A 9,788-nucleotide genomic window follows, 5' to 3' on the forward strand; every position below is an offset into this window, starting at 1 on the left:
AATACTGGTGATTAGAAACTTATTTTCTGATTTAAGTAATGTGTGGTGCAAGGTCCAGAGAAACTTGCACTGTTTTGTATAAGTTCCAACTATCGATTCAACTTAGATTTCTCACAGGGAATGTCTTCTGTTAAGTCAGAAAATTCATCAAAACTCTTAACTGCTGGAGATGAAGAGAAAGAAAGGTAGTAATGGTAAAGAGAGGACATTTTTACCTCTCTTTAGTTCTATAAAAGTACAACAAATTAGATTTACAAAAATGAATGTCTCTCTGTGAGACTTTTTTTTACTAAAAATCTGGTGACAAATGAGAAACGGTTTCAGTAGGTGACTCATGAGGAGGAGCAGCTGAGGCAGAGCAGCCTCTCACTTCTACTTCCATTGGGGGTTTATGTAATGACTTGAATCATTGTGGGAGGAAACTCCTTATACTGTAGACAGTAATAGGTTGCAATGTCTTCAGGCTCCAGGCTGCTGATGGTGAGAGTAAAATCTGTCCCAGATCCACTGCCACTGAACCTCGATGGGACCCCATCAGCTAACCTGTTTGCCAAGTAGATCAGGCACTGAGGAGCTTTCCCTGGTTTCTGCTGGAACCAGAATAAATAATCACTAATACCCTTACTGGCATGACAAGTGATGGTGACTTTGTCTTTCAGAGATGCAGACAGGGAAGATGGAGACTGGGTCATCTGGATGTCACATCTGCCACCTAGGAAAATATATATGATAAATATCCACATAGTATAATAAGAATGTACCCCACACAAATTTCAATCAACACTAATCTCAGTGTAAGGTGAAGTTCATATGATGCTCCTTTTTTACCTGGAAACCAGAGCAACAGGAGCCCAAGAAGCAGAACAGGGACACTCATGTCGATGCTGATTCCTGACTGCAATGACTAGTGTACAGAACGGGACTAGTATATGAAGAAATACTCACGACGGTGCAATGAGTGCATGCAAATCACTGGGAACCAGTTAGGGCTGGGCACAGCTGCAAGGTTACTTATCTCGATAACTGAGCACAAACACAGTGTCCCTAGATGCCCAAGGTCAGACCACACAAATGCCTCCAGAGACTGCATTTCTTTTTTAATGTTTTAAAATATTAGATAAAATTTTGTAGCTTATTTGAAAATTTCTACAATACCTAAGCTTTATTTTAATAATATATTTCAAAGATATATTAGTGATAGTATAAAAAATACCAAATGGTCAAGGAAATACAGCAGAGAAGATACTATTAAACCTTCAACTCTTTGAGATAAATCTTATGAAGTATAAGAAAAACTATGGCTCCTTGGTGGTGGCACTTGACTTTGATCCCAGAACATGAGAGGTTGGTGAATCTCTTAGTTCACGACCAGCCTGCTGTGCAGAGTGAATTCCACCACAACCAGAGCTATGTAGTGACACCCCATCACAAATAAGATAAATTTAAAAAAAAATGACTATATGCTCTCTCTGAGAAGTATTTGTGTATTTGTACTAATCATTTTTAAATTGAAAGAATAATTTATATAAACCCACTTTATAAATTACATGTAAAATTTAGCAGAATTCGCCATACTTTCTACATCCCAAAGAAAGGAAGTACACAGTATGTGCACATATGACTCTCGGATCACAACAACACATGTTAATTGAACTTCTGACTCTATCTAAAGAAGACTTGAGGTACTTTCATACCTACAGATGTATATGGGCTGCACCCTTTCGTCAGTGCACGATCCTCCAATTTGGCCCCTTTTGTGTCATTACTGCTGTTTCTTTCAATTTCTCAGCATAAAGGACTGACTAGTAATTACAGACTTGAATAATACAACAGAAAATACTGCTACTCAATACATTTCTTTTCTATGTACCGCAAACCATATTTTCACTCTTAAATCTTGAGCAGTAACTGAAGACATCATCCTGATTCAGGGACAGGCTTTCTGCTTGTGTATGTCAGTTTCTGAACTACAGATGGCACTATAGTTGATCAGGAGTTTAACCATTTCACCTAGCTTTTGCTATGTGATAGTTCCAATAATTTCTAATATTATTACTTGCCTTGCAAGTTGTGATGACTCTGTTTTTCCGAGTTGCAGACTCAGGATGAGATGGTGAGACACATGCCAAACAGCAGATGAACATCAGATATAGAGGATGCTTCAGAATTATCTCAGTAATTACATAAGCTTTTGATTCCAATAGACCCTGAATATATGAGGACAATTCATACTTGTCTTCAGAGAATGAATCTCGTCTATAAAAATCCTACAACTCTAAACACATTTTTGAGATTATTTTCTAATTTGTAGGGGACATGGCACTATTTGATACAATATTTAATTATTAACAATAAATAAGGAAGCATATTATTTTCAGTAGAAGTACAGTAAACCACAGGCTTCTGGATTATTAACCCACTCTTTCACAATTCTGAGTGGAAAAATTTTATGTTCTTAGGGCAATGTATTTTTAAGTGTAAAGAGTTTGTTTTCCTAAAATAAAGAAGACAGTTCATTTGTACCACTTTATTGAACTCAAATTTTGTATGGATAGTTTTTGCAATGGTTATTCCAGAAAAAGTTGAAGAAACCTGCTGCTTGAGGAGAGCTAATGCCATGTACTCTCACACTGTGTCACTCGCAGTTCCACTGTCATTTGAAAGTTTATCTTTCATAACCAGAGACTAAATGGAACACATTTTCCCCATGTTGGTAATGCCAATCTTGGGCTGTTTTTCAAACTTGAGCTATTCTTTCCCACAATTGATGAGCACAAATGGTCATCAAGTGCTGTAAGGCATAATTACTTTAACCAAAAACACTGATTCTCACTACATGACCATGTTATTCACTATAAATGCAGCATTCTTAGTTTTTATGAGACTGGCAACTTACCCTGACCATGATTACAGCTTCTGTCTTTATCCAGAGACAAACCTCAATCTCTATCAAGTGAGTACAGACATCCTAAGAAAATATTGGAATCTGAAATTATTTGAGGAAGTATGTGATTATAAATTATGTCACATCTATGTCTTTGCTGTGCATTTTCTAGATCTGTTTATTATCAAGAGTAGTAGCATTGGTCTGGACTTTCAAACCCTTGTCATAGACACTAGTGTATCTGGAGTCTTTCATCTTTTATCTATTGGAAGACAGACATTGGTCTTGCAGTCTAGATTTGATCATGCTAATTTTAAGGGTCCTGGATTTCAGTCTATGAACTAGAAAAACGCCTACCACGAATAAGTTTCTTCAAAATCCCCTGCCCGTGAATAGATTGAGAATAGTATACACCAGTTTTAAGACTGGATTAAGAGTGTGTGTGGTATACCATTGTTTTTTTCTGCTGCTGACATATTTCTATCATTACTGTGCTTCTCTGAGGTCTCTTAATTTTACAAAACAGTTTTTTTTCCAGCTCACATGACAGCCCATAGAATCTGCAATGATCATCCTTCAGGACACTTTTTTTTCAATATATATTTTATTTATTTTATATACCAGTCATAGTTTCCCCTACCTCCTGCCCTCCCATTCCCTCCTTTCAACTCCCATCTACCCCCTCCACAGCCACTTCTCCTCCATCTCCATTCTGAAGTGGCAATGTCTTCCATGGGAATCAAAAAGCATGTCTTATCAGTCTGAGGCAGGATCAAGCTACTCTCTCCTGCATCAAGGCTGAACAAGACATCATACCATACGGAATATGATGCAAAGATCCAGTTCATTAATCAGGGACAAGTCCTTATTCCAATGCTAGCGGAATCATGAAAGACGAAGCTACACAACTGTCACCTAGATGAAGAGGACATAGGCCAGTCCCATTCTGGATCCTTAGCTATTCAAGTGGACACTCTTAGTAGAAGAGGAATGCTTCCAAGAGTCAATTGAAAACATTCCAGATTCAGTTTCTTACTGGTGATAAATGTGTGCCTGACTGTTTGGAAGATTTTAAGTGTTTGATTATACACATACTTTCTTGATTTGCAAAGTTGCAGGGAACCTTGACTAAAAGCAAGATGATAGTAAAGATAAGGAGGTGATATGGTAAAGAATGATAGAGGGCAGAATTGGAGGTACAATCTTCAAGGGCTAAATTATCATTTAGAATTTCATCTTATGGGATTCAATAAATCAAGAAACTGGGTGGCTAAGGGTGTTACTTTTGTGGATCATGGTTTATTTTATTTTATTTTGTTTTTTAGGAAGATGAAACTACCACCACATTGTTGTGAAGTGGACGATCTTTTAGATACTACTATAGATTTTTATATTTTGTTATTTTTTCCACCCCAACAACAGTTTCCCCTCCTTCCTCTCTCCAAAGTCCCTCCTTTTCTACAGACCAGCTCTTGTCTCACCTATTTTATTCAGAAAAGTACAGACCTCCTCTCATAGATGTCAAAAGAACATGGCACATGAAGTTGTAGTAAAACTAAACAACTCACATTGCATCAGTGCTGGGAAAGGTAACACAGAATGAGAAATAGGGAGCCAAAAAACAAGAAAAGTGTCAGAGACAACCTGTGCCCATACTAATTAGGAGTCTCACAAGAAGACATAGCTGCACAACTGCCATATTATGCAAAGTGTCTTCCCAGTTCCTGTTCTCCATGCCCTCTTCTGCCCCTGCATCTCATCCACTTTTCCTCTACTTTTCTCTTCAGATACATAGGTACCTACCATGGTTATCAGTCAGCCATGATATATTAAGTTGCAGTGAGACTAAGGGAATCCTCTTCTATTAAGGCTGGATGAGGCAATACAGTAGGAGGAACAAGTCCCCAAATCAAGCAACACAGACAGAGACAAACCCTGCTCTCACTCTTAGGGGTTCAGGGGAAGACCAAGTTAAACAACTGTAACAAAGTTGCACTTTTCTTAGTAGCTAAGAAAAGCCAACTGTCTCTCCAGGGAAAGGTCTGCAGGAGACTGTTGCAAGAACAAACTAAGAAGGACAAAATACACTGTCCCATTAAGGCCTTGTCCCTTCTTCTCTGTTCTCCTTGTTCATTTCTACTGTTTTTATCTGTCATCCAAAATATTAGCAGGAACAATTCTGGATGCCACATCTTAATATTTGGATTGAGGAGTCACTCACTGGTAGTCAAGAAGATTTATAGCTGATCCTATCAAGATTTGTATGGTTGGACCTTCTTGCAGAAAAAAAAGATGTATGTTCAGATGTAAATCGCTGCTTTAGAAAGTCAAGCATTGAATAAGAATCATCTTTCTGAGGAAGACAATGTAAAATGTATTCTCCTCTTCAGCACTGAACAAAGAGGAGATCAGAATAAAATTCTTGATTAGTGATGGGCTCCCTGGGTGCACCAGGCAATGGCTCTCTAAGGGTCAGTGATCAATGTATTAGAAAATCTTTGGAAAGGATTGGAAAATCAACTTGGACCGCTCTTTTACCTATAGAAGTACAATGCAATACATCCTCACATATTAATATTTCATAGATGTTTTCCATTAAGATCATTAACTTGAGATTAAGAAGATTCCTGATAATAGGTTCTCCCAAGATAGTCACTCAGGGATATAATCAATAAACTTTCAAATCATTATTCTATGAAACATAGTAAATTTACCTCTGTAAGAGCATTCTGGTCCAAAGATGACTAGGCAGTATAAAATTTGACAAGAGGAATCAAAAAAATTTAACATGATTTTGCTGAATTTTCCGGCATGAAAATATTATCTTTGAGATTATTATGTCCAAGATGACATGTGTACTTCCTTTTTCCACCTTCCCAATAATCTCTTTCAAGAAAAAATGTGATGTTTGATTCGAGTGGTTAATATACAGTTGTTCTACCACTCTTTTGCATACTGACAGGTGCCCTAGAGAGACACTGAGATAGAAAATCTCACATGGAAAATGATATAACATAAAAGGATGCTGTTGTTAAGGTATTGACACCAAGCCCATCCTAGTCCCCACTCTCCTCTTTGCATGGGAATCAGAGAGGTTAGATGTATGTCCTTGCTATAAACCTCCCCAAATCCTTAAAATGTATAGAACAGATCCCACTTCTCTCATGTGAGCTTTGTTTGACTCAGAGATCCTAACATGCTCTCCATTTCTGGTGCCAGAGACTGGACACTCTGCAGTGTCACTGCTCCAACATAATATTCTCCTTAATTTGTCTGTCCACAGCATTAATAACATTTGTAATAAATAATTTTATCCTTAGAACTTCACCTAATTATTCTCTAAAACCATTTTACTACATCCAAAACCTAACAGTTTGTTTCTCTAAAAATTCTCTAAAAATTTCTAATTTGTGTCATATATACACACACAACTGATTATATGTTTCTATATAGAATCTAATAAATATACATGAGAAAAGCCATGAGACAGTTGTCATTCTAATACCCAATTAATTACAGTAATATGATTATCTACAGTTGCATTGAGTTTCCTGCAATCAACAACTTTCTTTTCTTTTCTTTCTCTTCTTTACTTTTTCTTTTCTTCAAGACAGGGTTTCTCTGCAGTTTTCAAGCTTGTCCTGGAACTAGCTTTTGTATATCAGGGTGGCCTCAAACTCACAGAGATCTGACTGCCTCTGTCTCCTGGGTGCTAGGATTATAGGCATGGGTTACTACCTCCAGGCTAACTTCTTTTTTTGATTGTTAAAAAATTCCATTTTTTAAAAGATATTTATTATGTATACAGTGTTCTGCTTGCATGACAGAAGAGGGCACCAGATCTCATTCTAGATGGTTGTCAGCCACCATGTGGTTGCTGGGAATTGAACTCAGGACCTCTGGAAGAGCAGCTGGTCCTCTTAACCTCTGAGCCATCTCTCCAGCCCCCAAAATTCCATTCTTGATTTGAGTATAAAGAACAAGGAAATGGTTAAATTTGTAGGTAAATGGATATTGCTGGAAAAGATTATATTGTGTAAGATAGCTTGGAGAGTTGTCTGCTTAATGTGGAATAGTTGTTAAATATAGAAATCACTGTGGTCTGGAAGAGAAAGAAAGATGCTAAATGGTGGAGATAGTACAAAGGTAACATGAAAGGGCAAAGAGAATAATGGATAATCAGTGTTAAATATGAAGCTACATGGGCAGACAGTGTTGAGAGAGTTGTGTAATGGAAAATTAACCTTAAAAATATTGTTTAATTGATTATTTTATGTTCTTTTACAATATTCTTAAAGTTAAAAAAGAACATAAAATGATCAATTATTTGATAATTTTTATGCATATTCTTACTAACATAAAAGAAAGTGTTGGTTGTTTTATTTCCTTGCCATTTAAATACTGGTGATTAGAAACTTATTTTCTGATTTAAGTAATGTGTGGTGCAAGGTCCAGAGAAACTTGCACTGTTTTGTATAAGTTCCAACTATCGATTCAACTTAGATTTCTCACAGGGAATGTCTTCTGTTAAGTCAGAAAATTCATCAAAACTCTTAACTGCTGGAGATGAAGAGAAAGAAAGGTAGTAATGGTAAAGAGAGGACATTTTTACCTCTCTTTAGTTCTATAAAAGTACAACAAATTAGATTTACAAAAATGAATGTCTCTCTGTGAGACTTTTTTTTACTAAAAATCTGGTGACAAATGAGAAACGGTTTCAGTAGGTGACTCATGAGGAGGAGCAGCTGAGGCAGAGCAGCCTCTCACTTCTACTTCCATTGGGGGTTTATGTAATGACTTGAATCATTGTGGGAGGAAACTCCTTATACTGTAGACAGTAATAGGTTGCAATGTCTTCAGGCTCCAGGCTGCTGATGGTGAGAGTAAAATCTGTCCCAGATCCACTGCCACTGAACCTCGATGGGACCCCATCAGCTAACCTGTTTGCCAAGTAGATCAGGCACTGAGGAGCTTTCCCTGGTTTCTGCTGGAACCAGAATAAATAATCACTAATACCCTTACTGGCATGACAAGTGATGGTGACTTTGTCTTTCAGAGATGCAGACAGGGAAGATGGAGACTGGGTCATCTGGATGTCACATCTGCCACCTAGGAAAATATATATGATAAATATCCACATAGTATAATAAGAATGTACCCCACACAAATTTCAATCAACACTAATCTCAGTGTAAGGTGAAGTTCATATGATGCTCCTTTTTTACCTGGAAACCAGAGCAACAGGAGCCCAAGAAGCAGAACAGGGACACTCATGTCGATGCTGATTCCTGACTGCAATGACTAGTGTACAGAACGGGACTAGTATATGAAGAAATACTCACGACGGTGCAATGAGTGCATGCAAATCACTGGGAACCAGTTAGGGCTGGGCACAGCTGCAAGGTTACTTATCTCGATAACTGAGCACAAACACAGTGTCCCTAGATGCCCAAGGTCAGACCACACAAATGCCTCCAGAGACTGCATTTCTTTTTTAATGTTTTAAAATATTAGATAAAATTTTGTAGGTTATTTGAAAATTTCTACAATACGTAAGCTTTATTTTAATAATATATTTCAAAGATATATTAGTGATAGTATAAAAAATACCAAATGGTCAAGGAAATACAGCAGAGAAGATACTATTAAACCTTCAACTCTTTCAGATAAATCTTATGAAGTATAAGAAAAACTATGGCTGGTTGGTGCTGGCACTTGACTTTGATACCAGAACATGAGAGTTTGGTGAATCTCTTAGTTCACGACCAGCCTGCTGTGCAGAGTGAATTCCACCACAACCAGAGCTATGTAGTGACACCCCATCACAAATAAGATAAATTTTAAAAAAATGACTATATGCTCTCTCTGAGAAGTACTTGTGTATTTGTACTAATCATTTTTAAATTGAAAGAATAATTTATATGAACACACTTTATAAATTACATGTAAAATTTAGCAGAATTCGCCATACTTTCTACATGGCAAAGAAAGGAAGTACACAGTATGTGCACATATGACTCTTGGATAGCAACAACACATGTTAATTGAACTTCTGACTCTCTCTAAAGAAGACTTGAGGTACTTTCATACCTACAGACTTATATGGGCTGCAGCCTTTCGTCAGTGCACGATCCTCCAATTTGGCCCCTTATGTGTCATTACTGCTGTTTCTTTGAATTTCTCAGCATAAAGGACTGACTAGTAATTACAGACTTGAAAAATGCAACAGAAAATACTGCTACTCAATACATTTCTTTTCTATGTACCGCAAACCATATTTTCACTCTTAAATCTTGAGCAGTAACTGAAGACATCATCCTGATTCAGGGACAGGCTTTCTGCATGTGTGTGTCAGTTTCTGAACTACAGATGGCACTATAGTTGATCAGGAGTTTAACCATTTCACCTAGCTTTTGCTATGTGATAGTTCCAATAATTTCTAATATTATGACTTGCCTTGCAAGTTGTGATGACTCTGTTTTTCCGAGTTGCAGACACAGGATGAGATGGTGAGACACATGCCAAACAGCAGATGAACATCAGATATAGAGGATGCTTCAGAATTATTTCAGTAATTACATGGGCTTTTGATTCCAATTGACCCTGAATATATGAGGACAATTCATACTTGTCTTCAGAGAATGAATCTCTTTTATAAAAATCCTACACCACTAAACACATTTTTGAGATTATTTTCTAATTTGTAGGGGACACGGCACTATTTGATACAATATTTAATTATTAACAATAAATAAGGAAGCATATTATTTTCAGTGGAGTACAGCAAACCACAGGCTTCTGGATTATTAACCCACTCTTTCACAATTCTGAGTGGAAAAATTTTATGTTCTTAGGGCAATGTATTTTTAAGTTTAAAGAGTTTGTTTTCCTAAAATAAAGAAGA

This window comes from Microtus pennsylvanicus, chromosome 8 (genome assembly GCF_037038515.1).
Source record: "Microtus pennsylvanicus isolate mMicPen1 chromosome 8, mMicPen1.hap1, whole genome shotgun sequence".
Taxonomy (NCBI): Eukaryota; Metazoa; Chordata; class Mammalia; order Rodentia; family Cricetidae; genus Microtus; species Microtus pennsylvanicus.